Below are 9703 nucleotides of genomic sequence, written 5' to 3' on the forward strand. Positions count from 1 at the left end.
CCGCGGGCCGGATTTAGAAGGCGATTGGGCCGATCCGGCCCCCGGGCCTTAGTTTGCCTACCCATGCTTTAAAGCTTCGTTCAGGGCCGAGAATATTTTAGGTGCTCTGTTTAAATTGTTTTCCATCTTTGTCCTCGTCATGAAGACACAGAGAGCATTTTTTGGGGGGTGAGCTGGAGCTTGAAAAGCTGTAACCACATCATTTAAAGGGGCTCAACTAGAGAAACACAAGTTGACATTTATTCGCAACCTGCCCTTTTTACTAATATTATTCTTTATCGATTAAAAATGTATATATCTATACAAACATTATATGCTATCTCTTTACATGTGAAGAAAAAGAAAATTAGGTAGAAAATAGAAAATTTATAAAGGAATAAAAAAGAGGAAAAGAAAGGGGGGAAATAGCAAAGATACGAAATAAAAAAATCAAAAGAGGAAAAGACAAGACAACATTATTTACACAATAAAAGTGTTAACACAATCCTTCCCATCCCTCTCATTATACTGTAATATAAACATTCTTTTTTAACACAGATTTGTATTGTATAATATCCTTCCTTCCTTCCTAATAATTTCATATTAGCAGAAATTAAGTGATATTTGTAAAGAAAATGATTAGAGGAATATATACAAAGCAGAAAGAAAGGCCCTTTTTACAATTTAAGAAAGGGTGCAGGAAGTCAGATATCATAGTTGTTCTTTGAAGACTAGAGTTAGACGGTGACAACTGTTACTGGAAAAATCCGAGGGCCCCCTTGGACAAAATAAAGACACCAACCAGGATAACTTGGAGCAAAACAGCAGCCTGTAGGCTTGGCCTTTATTGAACTGTTGCAACAGGGTGTTCCCCTCACTTGCAAGAGAGAGGAAAGACCCAGAAAGATGGTGTGCAAGACCTTATAAAAACTTTTGAAATTCCCATCCTCTAGGTCAAGCCCACCCCCAGAAACATCATGCATACATTAAAGAAAGGAGGGGTTGAGGGAGGAGTTGTGGTGGTAACCTGAGTGTCCTGTCACCTGGCTGGTTCCTCCTTTCCCCCTCCCCATGAGTCACTTCCAGGAGACAAAGGGGAGTTGGCAGTTTTCCGCCCCCAGAGGGAAGATCTGATCATTGTCCTTTGTTTCAGTCCATGCTGAATCCACTCCCATATGCAAGTTCTTTGTGATCTTGATGGTCTTCTGTCTAGGACCATCAGGGTTGGCATAGCAACTGGGCAGGGCTCCTGTGGATGTGCTGGGATGGTGAACGGATTATGGCTGACCAGAACCAAGCCACCCCCCTTTGATAGTCCTTGTCATATGGAGTAAAATAAAAATGGAACAGTGCAAATCCGATGTATGGTTGATTTTTCTATGAATTTATAACAGAAGTGTGTTATATGTAGTGTGTGAGTGTGAGTGTGTGAAGTTTGTACAAACTGAATGATTGGGGTGGGGGGGTTCCTGCTACACAACCCATCTCTTCGGGTTCAACAAGCCCAAATACCTCACAGATACCTGCTTCTGAACTAACAGGCTGCTCTCTGAGTCAAATGTTTCCGTTCCTACGTCTGTATTTGCTGTGTGTTTGCTTTGTTTGAAATGGGAGTAAACAGGAAACTTTTCGAATGTTTCCCTGACTTTGATTTTTCTTATAGATACCCCCATTACTTTAGTGATGAAAAGCAGGGACATGACTTGGACACCCCCGTACTCCCCACCATAAATGGGACCTGTAACAAATTGTTGCAGCGTGAAGTGCTCCTGTTTGGGATACCTGCCAGCCATACCCTCTGCCAAATGGCTCCATTACATCCAGGGCTGGATTTAGGTTTGATGAGGCCCTAAGCTACTGAAGGTAATGAGGCCCTTTATTTGTCCAGCTGTCCTTTGTCAACATCAAATTGTCGCTGTTTTGTGTGTGTGTGTTGAATATATGCTATATGGTAATTTCCCAGTAGTGATGTATGGAAGTGAGGGCTGGACCATAAAGAAGGCTGATCGCTGAAGAATGGATGCTTTTGAATTATAGTGCTGGAGGAGACTCTTGAGAGTCCCATGGACTGCAAGAAGATTAAACCTCTCCATTCTGAAGGAAATCAGCCCTGAGTGCTCACTGGAAGGACAGATCCTGAAGCTGAGGCTCCAATACTTTGGCCACCTCATGAGAAGAGAAGACTCCCTGGAAAAGACCCTGATGTTGGGAAAGATGGAGGGCACAAGGAGAAGGGGACGACAGGACGAGATGGTGGGACAGTGTTCTCGAAGCCACAAACATGAGTTTGACCAAACTGAGGGAGGCAGTGGAAGACAGAAGTGCCTGGCGTGCTGTGGTCCGTGGGGTCACAAAGAGTCGGACACGACTAAACGACTAGACAACAACAACAAAAACAAATTTGTGGAAATAATAAGTATCTAAAGCCATTCGCACATAACAGAATATGTATTTTATCAAAGTAATTGTTGAACTGAAAGACAGTTAAGAAGTATATTAATAGTGAAATAATTATTAAGCTCCAACTTAAAATTATTTTTTTATTCATAACAAACTTAATAATGCAAACACATTGGCATTTGGCAATAACAAAAGTTCCTTTAGATTCATAATCTAGTCCCTAGAAACTTGCTATAACATGAAATAATAATAGGTGTAAATATATGATGCAAACTACAGTACTAATAATTATAATCAGCTTTATTAATATGAAATTAAGTGTTATAACCTGTACAATGCAATTGTAGTTAATACAATGCATTTTTTAATATAATATCAATATCACCTTAGTAGTCCACTAATGGGCGGGGCCCATTACTTACATCATAGGACCCTATACAACACAAAACACTGTTGCTGTGTGTAGGTTTTATTTTATTTCTTTTTTTATCTTATATTTTGGAAATGTACATCCAGTTGTATTTTTCCCTTTAAATTTTTTTGGGGCCCCCAAGAGAGTGGGGCCCTAAGCTATAGCTTGTTTAGCTTATATGTAAATCTGGCACTGCTACATTCCTCCCTAATTAGCCATCAATTAGCCATTTCTAAGTGGCCTGTCCCCTTCATGGATCACTGCCTTGCCGTGGCGAAGGGGCTTGAAGAACTCAGAGAAGCTATGAACTATGCCGAGCAGGGCACCCAAGATGAACAGGTCATAGTGGAGAGTTTTGACCAAACGTGATCCACCTGGAGTAGGAACCGGCAAGCCACTCCAGTATCCCTGCCAAGAAAACTCCATGGACAAAGACAACAGGCATATAAAAGTTATGACGCTGGAAGATGAGCCCCTCAGGTCGGAAGGTGTCCAACATGCTACTGGGGAAGAGCGGAGGACAAGTACAAGTAGATCCAGAGCTGATGAAGTGGCTGGGCCAAAGCCGAAAGGACGCTCAGTTGCGGATATGCATGGAAGCGAAAGGAAAGTCCAATGCTGTAAAGAAAAATATTGCATAGGAACCTGGAATGTAAGAACCATGAACCTGGGTAAGTTGGATGTGGTCAAAAATGAGATGGCGAGAATAAATATTGACATCCTGGGCATCAGTGAGCTAAAATGGACGGGAATGGGCGAATTCAGTTCGGATGACTATCATATCTACTACTGTGGGCAAGAAACCCGTAAAAGAAATGGAGTGGCCCTCATAGTCAACAAAAGAGTGGCGAAAGCTGTACTGGGATGCAGTCTCAAAAATGATAGAATGATCTCGATACGAATCCAAGGCAGACCTTTTAACATCACAGTAATCCAAGTTTATGCACCAACTACTGGTGCTGAAGAAACTGAAATTGACCAATTCTATGAAGAATTACAAGACCTTATAGAAGTGACACCAAAGAAGGATGTTCTGCTCATTATAGGGGATTGGAATGCTAAAGTAGGGAATCAAGAGATAAAAGGAACAACTGGCAAGTTTGGCCTTGGAGTTCAAAATGAAGCAGGGCAAAGGCTAATAGAGTTCTGCCAAGAGAACAAGCTGGTCATCACAAACACGCTTTTCCAACAACACAAGAGACGACTCTACACATGGACATCCCCAGATGGGCAACATCGAAATCAGATTGATTATATTCTCTGCAGCCAAAGATGGAGAAGCTCTATACAGTCAGCAAAAACAAGACCTGGGGCTGACTGTGGCTCAGATCATCAGCTTCTTATAGCAAAATTCAAGCTTAAACTGAAGAAAGTAGGAAAAACCACTGGACAGGTAAGATACAATCTAAACCAAATCCCTTATGAATACACAGTGGAAGTGAGGAACAGGTTTAAGGATTTAGATTTGCTGGACAGAGTGCCTGAAGAACTATGGGTGGAGGCTCGCAACATTATACAGGAGGCAGCAACTAAAACCATCCCAATGAAAAAGAAATGCAAGAAAGCAAAGTGGCTGTCCAACGAGGCCTTACAAATAGCGGGGGAGAGAAGGCAAGCAAAATGCGAGGGAGATAATGAAAGATACAAGAAATTGAATGCAGATTTCCAAAGAATAGCAAGGAGAGACAAGAAGGCCTTCTTAAACGAGCAATGCAAAGAAATAGAGGAAAGCAACAGAATGGGAAGAACCAGAGATCTGTTCAAGAAAATCGGAAATATGAAAGGAACATTTCATACAAAGATTACCATAATAAAGGACAAAAGTGGTAAAGACCTAACTGAAGCAGAAGACATCAAGAAGAGGTGGCAAGAATACACAGAGGAATTATACCAGAAAGATATGGATGTCTCGTACACCCCAGGTAGTGTGGTTGCTGACCTTGAGCCAGACATCCTGGAGAGTGAAGTCAAATGGGCCTTAGAAAGCACTGCAAATAACAAGGCCAGTGGAAGTGATGGTATTCCAGCTGAACTGTTTAAAATTTTAAAAGATGATGCTGTCAAGGTGCTACACTCAATATGCCAGCAAGTTTGGAAAACTCAGCAGTGGCCAGAGGATTGGAGAAGATCAGTCTACATCCCAATCCCAAAGAAAGGCAGTGCCAAAGAATGCTCCAACTACCGCACAATTGCACTCATTTCACATGCTAGCAAGGTTATGCTTAAAATTCTACAAGGAAGGCTCAAGCAGTATGTGGACCGAGAACTCCCAGAAGTGCAAGCTGGATTTAGAAGAGGCAGAGGAACCAGAGACCAAATTGCAAACATGCGCTGGATTATGGAGAAAGCTAGAGAGTTCCAGAAAGATATCTACTTCTGCTTCATTGACTATGCAAAAGCCTTTGACTGTGTTGACCACAGCAAACTATGGCAAGTTCTTAAAGAAATGGGAGTGCCTGATCACCTCATCTGTCTCCTGAGAAATCTCTATGTGGGACAAGAAGCTACAGTTAGAACTGGATATGGAACAACTGATTGGTTCAAAATTGGAAAAGGAGTACGGCAAGGCTGTATATTGTCTCCATGCTTATTTAACTTATATGCAGAATTCATCATGCGAAAGGCTGGGCTGGATGAATCCCAAGCCGGAATTAAGATTGCCGGAAGAAATATCAACAACCTCAGATATGCAGATGACACAACCTTGATGGCAGAAAGTGAAGAGGAATTAAAGAACCTTTTAATGAGGGTGAAAGAGGAGAGCGCAAAATATGGTCTGAAGCTCAACATCAAAAAAACAAAGATCATGGCCACTGGGCCCATCACCTCCTGGCAAATAGAAGGGGAAGAAATGGAGGCAGTGAGAGATTTTACCTTCTTGGGCTCCATGATCAGTGCAGATGGTGACAGCAGTCACGAAATTAAAAGACGCCTGCTCCTTGGGAGAAAGGCGATGGCAAACCTAGACAACATCTTAAAAAGCAGAGACATCACCTTGCCAACAAAGGTCCGTATAGTAAAAGCCATGGTTTTCCCAGTAGTGATGTATGGAAGTGAGAGCTGGACCATAAAGAAGGTTGATCGCCGAAGAATTGATGCTTTTGAATTATGGTGCTGGAGGAGACTCTTGAGAGTCCCATGGACTGCAAGAAGATCAAACCTCTCCATTCTGAAGGAAATCAGCCCTGAGCGCTCACTGGAAAGACAGATCGTGAAGCTGAGGCTCCAATACTTTGGCCACCTCATGAGAAGAGAAGACTCCCTGGAAAAGACCCTGATGTTGGGAAAGATGGAGGGCACAAGGAGAAGGGGACGACAGAGAATGAGATGGTTGGATGGTGTTCTTGAAGCTACCAGCATGAGTTTGATCAAACTGCGGGAGGCAGTGGAGGACAGAAGTGCCTGGCGTGCTCTGGTCCATGGGGTCACGAAGAGTCGGACACGACTAAACGACTAAACAACAACAACAAGTGGCCTGTACAGTTTGCAGAGATGGACCTCACACCTTGCCTCATAAAAGCAAGAGCACTCAAGTTAATCCCCAACATGGTATAGTTGGGAAATCTTTTTTGGCTACAGAAGGACAGATCCTTATCAGGACCAGCCTTGCAGACCAAGATTGGCAGGTGGGTCGGTGGGTGGGGCAACCACCTGTCAGTCACATGGTGCCATGACACGTCCCGCCCACATGTCAAATTATTGCTTAGTGGTGAGTTCGAATGTGCAGGAGAACTCCCTGCAGGGGGAATTTGCACACCCAAACTCTGAAGGGTCACTCTTTCTTGCAGCTGGCGATGGGTGGGAGCAATCCTGCTTAGTGCTGAGTTCTGGCACGCCAGAGAGCTTCCTGAATTTGTCCAGGGACTGAACTAATTTGGATTCCTGAACCACTGCCTATAACAAAGGCAACTTTCAGTCAGACACTGCTAGTAATGGGGGAGGAAAGTTGTTCAGTTTGCATTTAAATGTAAGTCAGGCATGTCCAAAGTCTGGTTTTATGATCGCGAAGAATGGATGCTTTTGAATTATGGTGCTGGAGGAGATTCTTGAGAGTCCCATGGACTGCAAGAAGATCAAACCTATCCATTCTGAAGGAAATCAGCCCTGGGTGCTCACTGGAAGGACAGATCCTGAAGCTGAGGCTCCAATACTTTGGCCACCTCATGAGAAGAGAAGACTCCCTGGAAATGACCCTGATTTTGAGAAAGATGGAGGGCACAAGGAGAAGGGGACGACAGAGGACGAGATGGTTGGACAGTGTTCTCCAAGCTACCAGCATGGGTTTGACCAAACTGAGGGAGGCAGTGGAAGACAGGAGTGCCTGGCGTGCTCTGGTCCATGGGGTCACGAAGAGTCAGACACGATTAAACAACTAAACAACAACAACAACAAATTAATTGGGGTCAAATCCCCCCAAAACTCAACAACCTCAATCTTAAAAAAAGCTCAACAACTCAACTCACGCATGTTCATTTCGTCAAATTTGCACTCTTCTGAGTTTTGCAAATTCAATTGTATTCAATAATGCATACGTAAGGGCTAAATGTGCATAAAAATGCGTTACGGTAATGAAAGTAATATACAAAAATGTATTATATTAGGAAAAAAAATGCTTTGCAGAAATGTGTACATTAGGCAAAACTGAATTTCGAAATGTGTATATGGCCTTAAATTCAGAGTTCGCAACATTTTCAGATTGCTTTTCTTTTCTTTTCAAAGATCCTCACAAAAATTCGCCAGCATTTTAGAGCGAACGTCTACTCTCACACGCATATTTGAAAAAAGCAATCCCCCCTAGTGTAATGCATTTTGTATGTTATTTTCGCTAATATATGGAATTTATGTGCAGGCTTTAACCTAATCTATGCCTTTCACATGCATTCTTTGGCGGGAGAATTGCGCTGCGAAACTTAGAGAAGGACGGTTGTGCTTCAGTTTGTTTGCGGTTCCTAGAGGTGCTCGTAGGACATTGCAAAGCAAACCAAATTTCTCTTCCTTGCGCTCAGCCAATAAGGCGGGGGTATGGGAGGGGTCTTCAGCTGTAGACTTTGATGGGGTGAGGAGAAGAAAGAAATCTCTTTAGGCTTCAACCACAAGAGGGAGCAGCAGTTCGCTGATGGAACTACCATATTTTTCGCTCTATAAGACGCACCAGACCACAAGACGCACCTAGTTTTTGGAGGAGGAAAACAAGGGGAAAAAATATTCTGAATCTCAGAAGCCTGAACAGCAAGAGGGATCGCTGCGCAGTGAAAGCAGCAATCTCTCTTGCTGTTCTGGCTTCTGTGATAGCTGTGCAGCCTGCATTCGCTCCATAAGACGCACACACATTTCCCCTTACTTTTTAGGAGGGAAAAAGTGAGTCTTATAGAGCAAAAAATACGGTAATTTAAGGCTTACTGAGGCCACATTCACACCATACATTTAAAGCCCTATGATACCACTTTAAACAGTCATGGCTCCCCTCCCAAAAAAAGTATTACGGGAACTGTAGTTTGTTAAGGATGCTGAGAATTGCTAGGAGGTCCTCAGTCCTATCTCTGAGCTACAGTTCCCAAAGTGCTTTAACAATTAAAACCTCTTCCCAGGGAACTATGGGCTCAGCGAGGGGAACGGGGATCTCAGCACCCTTAACAAACCACAACTTGCGGTATATCTGGAAACTATATGTGATCAACAAACAACGCTAGTGGGGTTTAAAGAGACTTTGTAATACTGTAAGGTATATTGCAAGACAGAATTAGAGAGGTGTAAGCAAATCGTAAATCAGCAATATTATATAGAAAATGCGGGAAAATAAGAAAAATGGATGATTGTGGGAGGTGCTGGTGGAGGTTCAAAAACTGTAAATATGTAATTATGGTTGTAACCAATATAAGCAAAAGGAAAACTGAATAAAAATTTAATTAAAAAACAAAAACAAACCACAACTCCCAGGATTCTTTGGGGGGAGCTGTGATTATTTAACATATTTGCATCCCCTGGCACCAGCTCCTGGGTCCCGGGCACCCACAATTTTTTGTTGGTGTGGGTGCCCAGCACCCACCCCGCAGGGCCTCAGACACAACTTCTGGGACAGCGAAGGTCATGTGTGAGGCCTCACAGGGTGTGCGATGTCATGTGACATCACGTTACATGCGCCACTGGGCACCAATAATCCCAAGCTGGTGCCAGTGTTTGTACCTGATAGAACAGGGGTCAGCAAACTTTTTCAGCAGGGGGCCGGTCCACTGTCCCTCAGACCTTGTGGGGGGCCGGACTATATTTTGAAGTGGGGGGGGGGATGAATGAATTCCTATGCCCCACAAATAACCCAGAGATGCATTTTAAACAAAAGGACACATTCTACTCATGTAAAAACACGCTGATTCCTGGACCATCTGTGGGCTGGATTTAGAAGGAGAAAGGGCCAGATCTGGCCCCCGGGCCTTAGTTTGCCTACCCATGTGATAGAGGAAATTAGGGACAGGAGGGGAATTTATGAGCCAAGAAGATACCAACTCAGTCATATAGAATGCTGTGTGTGTGTGTGCCTTTTCCCTTCCTACTGTACTTCCCAGAATAAGCTGTGGTGAAGATGAATCTACTCAAGCCATTTAGACTGCATTCATACTATGCCTTTTAAGCATTACGATGCCACTTCAAACCGTCATGACTTTCCCCCAAAGGATTCTGGGAGCTGTAGTTCCAGTTCCTCTCATTTTCTCACTTTTCCAATCTCAGGTTCGGGTCTGAGGTCCTTCTGCAATATTCTTCCTTAAAACAAAGAATCTTCGTGAAAGTCAATCGACAATTTAGTGCAAAATTCATCTTCATATCTTTAATGCAAATTTCCCTAATATGCTTTTTTGCAAAGCCGTTTCCTCTCATGTAATACTCCCCCTTCTATTTTCACTTACGTATGCTCTGATT

At 43.1% G+C, this 9703-nt stretch overlaps 1 long non-coding RNA gene across 1 annotated transcript in view; it reads right to left on the minus strand.

Annotated features, from left to right (window-relative positions):
- LOC308575326 overlaps positions 1-9703 on the minus strand; it is a 65863-nt gene that overhangs the window by 42775 nt on the left and 13385 nt on the right. The window lies entirely within an intron of this gene.

Source organism: Podarcis bocagei, assembly GCF_964188305.1.
Source record: "Podarcis bocagei genome assembly, chromosome: 16".
Lineage (NCBI taxonomy): Eukaryota > Metazoa > Chordata > Lepidosauria > Squamata > Lacertidae > Podarcis > Podarcis bocagei.